This window comes from Dicentrarchus labrax, unplaced genomic scaffold, assembly GCF_905237075.1.
Source record: "Dicentrarchus labrax unplaced genomic scaffold, dlabrax2021, whole genome shotgun sequence".
In the NCBI taxonomy this organism is placed as follows: domain Eukaryota; kingdom Metazoa; phylum Chordata; class Actinopteri; family Moronidae; genus Dicentrarchus; species Dicentrarchus labrax.
Window position 1 is genome coordinate 10,193,397 of NW_026136707.1, and position 5,299 is coordinate 10,198,695.

The window sequence follows — 5,299 nt, forward strand, 5'->3', positions numbered from 1 at the left end:
AGGTCTATGCTGTGATCATGATATTAGAGGAATGAATCATTGTCATACAAGATAAGACACCCTGGGGAGTTTTATATGGATAATATTTCATTTCCTTCTAGCTTTTCATTATTTATGATCTGAATACAGAAAAGACTGGGTTTAGGCCAGATAGGAACAATAAGCGCACATACACACACACCAGCATGTATAAACAGAAACTAGATCACCATCAACCGAGCTCTACACTTCTTATCTTTCCATTGGAGATGAATGGCAGAAAACAATGTACAGGAAGGATTTTTTGCACTTCCTGCCCTCCTCCATATATCCCATTATCCCCCTTTCTGTTCTAAGACATTAGGCATGTTTCTGGCCTCCCGTGTGACTGTGAGGTATGTGCTTACTCACAGATGAAGGAGCCTAAACTCTGATGTAATCCAGGGGAAACAAGGAAACGAGAAGGGGAGGGGGACTACCCTGGTGGTAGGTAATCCAATCCCTCCTGGTGCAATTTAGCAGCTCAAAACAATTACTGACTGGCTGCTGCCAAATCAGCACCAGCAGCCAGACAAAAGAGATGTAGACTTGGCTTGTTAGTAGACACTGATGTAAAGTCAGATTTAGTAGGCCACTACAGAGGGGAAGCTAATCTGGATCAGGGTTTGGTAATGTTATATTTGCTGTTCAAACTGAGGTTGAAAGCCTCTGCAGATGGCACAGTGTGGGAGACAGTAGAAAAGCCGGGTCATTGAGTCATAAAGAGGTACTGTCAGTCAAACCCACGGATTAACCAGCCAGAAATATGCCCCTGAGGTGTGTGTGTGTGTGTCCTGCTCTTCCCACCCACTGTCACCCAATCAGGGGCTGATTAAAGGGGATTGCCTTTCCTGTGACATGCCTCTATCTCTATGCCCTCTTCCTGTCCCACAGTTGTCCATCGCTCTCGCCCAACACCCTGTATATGGGTGATAGTCTGTTTTATGTCTTAGCCATCACTATCTTCCTTCAGTCATTCTCTTCCATGGCATCACTTCTAATCCCAGCTCTTTCGCGGGTCATTGGCTCTTTTCTCCATGACCGTCTCACCTATTGCTCTCCAATCATCTCAACCCATCCCATTGCTTTCTTTCCTCTTTTGTGATGTGTCACATCCCATCCTCGTCATCACTCTCAGCTTCCAACGCCACTGTCACTATGTTTATTGTCTCAGTGTCAAACTTATGTCTGTCCATGCATCCTGTTCAATCCCCTCCCGTCCCACTCTTTGTCGTCATCCCCTTCTTTTCGCCCCAGTGATTGTCCATGTGCCTGTTGTTTCTGGGCTTTTAGTCCAGTCTACTGCGGGGAATTTCCTTCTTATCGCTCACTGAGCCATTCCTTGCATTCCTGGCATGCTTCCTGGCACTACCGGGGGTCCAGCCAGATGCAATGGCGTCTGCAATACAAGGCAGACGCTGAGGCCAACTGACACCATTCATACATCCAGCGGTGACCTTCTGATGAGAATGGATAGTGTGATTGATGAACAGAAAGAAGATGAGGAGCCAGGGAGAAAAGGGAGGGGGAGACATAAAAAGACAGCGGTGGCAGGGGCGTAATGATAATGCGTGTGAACTCTGTGCCAAAAATAGAAAATTCTGGATAGCTTTCATTTCTAAGTCCTTGACTCACAGACTGTTATTGATAAAAGAAGACATGTAAGGCATTTAAATATCTCCCGACAGAGCAGTTTGTGGCTAATTGGGAACAGCAGGGGGTCAAAGTGCACACAAACATTGGGAACAAGAATAGAGAGATTAGAATAACTTTCATGTCATTCCTCTTAGTCACAGCCCTCCAAGGATAAAGGTGGCTTTCTAACTGCACACTAAACAAAGCTTTTGTGAGTTCCCACAATGAACAAAGGTCAAGAAAATAAAACCGGAGAGACAGTGGGGTGACAGGTCGTGCGGATGTACGAGAAAAAGATGGCTGTCAAACTCAGACTTGCCAGCTGGAGATAATGATAATGGTGGTTACGAAGAATGCACGCAAACACATTACTTACATATCTTTCACTCACTATTCCAGAGATAAGATAGTGTGTCCAAGAAGTATGAGGGATAGATAGTTCACAGTTTATATAAACAGTTACAGTAAATGTTTTCTTTCCACATGAGAATGCAAAAAAACCAAAACAAACTGTAATACAACAACTGAAAGAAAGACAGTGTTTCTTCTGTGCCGTGTTTTCACCGCTTTAAGTCAAAGTCACTTCAAACCAAAGCTGACATTTCAGTGAACTTGAAGTTCGCCTCCCCTCCCTGTGCGGTCAAAGCACAGCCTACTGAATGTGGAGAGAAGTCGTTTTGATTTACAAACATTTTCAGATGCACTGCCTCCAAACTGTTGTGCTCAGCTCCCCGATCCCCGTCCGCACGTTCAAAACATAAACAGTGACAACATGCGGATATGAAATTTCCTTTCCAGTGTTTGCTCCTAGTTATGATGAAATTTACACACTCTGCACGGCTGACGCACAGGAAGTGGACGGTGGAACGACGGTAGAATCAATACAGCTGCCCATGTGCTCTGTTATAAGTTGTGTTATCTGCTATCATTGTTGTGGGAGGTTGATTTATGATTGCCATCGTGTAACAAGCGTTAATTTAATGAATAGCGAGTGATGGAGGGGCCTGATGTGCGTCAGCATTCACAGAAACAGCCAGGCCATGTCAGGTTAAAGGGGGTAGTGGGTTGTAAATTGTTTTAAATGCTGGAGTGAATTGTCTAACAGACGTAAGCATATGTGTGTCTGTGAGCCTGTTTGTGCGTATGTGTGTATGTGTGTGTCCATCTCTCTTCAAAAGGCCATCCTCCCCCCCACCCCCCACCCATGTGACTGAGGTCACATCACGTTGACAAAGTCACTCCGTAGGGCAGACTGCGACGTCACACAAGTCCTCTTCCTTTTGTCTTCCCGCTCCCCTCACTCTTTCCCGTTCTCTCTCCAAGCCCCGCTGCCCCCTTACGCTCACACAGCCCTCCCCCTTTCCCCTGAGAGTTTGTCAGCAGCTCTCAGCTTCCGTAGAATAACACAACAACAGACTCAGTGTGTGGCTGACGCAGACGCATGGCGCGCCGGCAAGTAGTGGTCAGCTCTGATACAGTATACATCACTCACACACACGCACAGACACACACAGATGTAGTAACTCTCTACAGGACAGTGCGAAGCTGACAAAGGAACAGAGAATGCACAAGTAATGTCTCCCGGATAACTATTCTGCACGCTGAGGAATGCACCAAAAATAGCACCTCGCTTTCATTCTCCTTTCTTTTCTCTCTTTTACTTTTATGAAACGTTCTGTGCAGGCTCACTGGTGCAGAGATATTGCAGCCAGGTGATAAAAAATAATTGTTTACATGCACAAGCTTGATTACATTGTTTAAACCTTGTACTGTTTATATTTAATTGATCCTGTGCTCCAGACTGCACTGGAGAAAAACAGAGAGACTGGGAGGAGAGAGCGATGTGGAACTGAGTAAGTGTGTGAAAGAGAAAGTAAGAGGGAGCTGAGGGGAAGCACTTTGAAAGGAGGAAGAGATGGAGAGAGAGGGATGCAGACAGGACACGCAATGACAGGGGAGGAAAGAATGTTTAGGGCGACTGAGAATGGCGGTGAGAGGAGCGGGAGGGAGAACCGGAGGAGAAAGCGGGAGCTCTGAGACAGGCCTGGGCTCTCCAGTGTATTAACACCAGTCTGAGATGGAGGGAGCAAGCAGGGTAGATGGAAAGAGTGTTTGCACAGTAAAACGTTCCTTTTTGCGTGGGTTGCTTGCTTCCCGCTGTACTCCCCCCCTCCCCCTTCCTCTTCTCCTTCTCACACTCTGTCTGTGACCTATTGCTTCAACTAGTTCATTCAGAGATTTCCTCACTGGCAGACGCAAAACTGCTTGGACGCAGTGAGAGGGGAACGTGAGCAGGTGAGCAACGCAGAGTCAGAGAGGGAGAGAGTTTCGTCTGACTCTCGCTGTTACACATGCACGCATGCACGCACACACACGTACACTGTGTTTTGTCACATACCATAGAGTTTGGTTTCCAAACAAAATGAGCCTCGTAAATGTGTGTTTAATAGAGAGCTGATTTAAACATTTTGCTCCCCCAGTTTCTGCCGGGAGAGACGTTTGCCTCATGCTCTCCCTTTCATCCTTGCATCCTGCCCTTTGCGCAGCTCTATGAGCTGAGCCAGTGGAGGAAACCTGCAATAATGATGCTGGTTAATGTCCCCCCCCTTTAATGGTCTAATAAAAAGGCAAAGCAACAGATGCGCAACAGCCATATCTGCCTCAAGTGGGCAGCTCACATGAAAAAGGAAGAGAGCAATTGACACGCATAATTAGTAAATCACGTCCATGGGGAGCTTTTCTCAACTAAAGGCTCGCCAGTGGAGGGGAGGTGGAGGGGGGCTTGAGAGGAGGGTCTCTTGTCATATATCCATTTGAAAGAAGACAACAGCGCTTTAACACTGATCACTGACAGTGAGAAAGAGAAAGTCAGAGACGTCACTTTATTGCCCAATGACTCCAGCCCCCTCCTGTGTGTCACTATTTCTCCTTCCAACCCCCCCTGAACTATTAACACACTCACTTGCTCTCTGACGTAGGTTGGATTAAGGGGGCAAGCAGAGGGGAGAAGGGGGTTGGGGCGATCATGGCGGTGGGTAGTGCGTTAGGCTAAGGTTACTATGACAATTCCCCAGATAGGATACCCTGCCGGAATCACGCACTTGGCAGCGAGCTGGAGAGAATGAATGAGGGACAGAATGACGGAGTAGAGAGGAAGAAGAGGGGAGGTGGAGGAGGTCATGGGGAAACATGAAAGTATCCTGTTATAAGAGAGTAAATATTAACAGTAATAGGTCGGACCTTTGGTTTTCCCTTTGAACGCAATCGTTGCGTTTGTTTACTCAGGCCCTGCTGGAATTCCCTAGAGGAAATGAGGGTGCAACATAAAAATGATGAATTTATTACTACTCCTTCTCCCATAATCCCTTTTACCATCGGAGCAGCGTTGCGTCACGGCCAACATTTGCACTGTTTACATATGACACTCGTAGGTAAGCAGAACATGAGACCCTAAAACCCACATGACTACTTTATCTTCCACCTGGACATGGAAATTAACCCACGCAACAAACATTTATGGGAAAACCCACATTAACAGAATGGGCTGATTTGGTATTTGTTCTCATAATCAAAGTACACCCCCAAGCACACTAAAGTAAATAATGAAAAAAGTCCCCAACAGTCTATTTTTGCAAAAGCTCTTCCT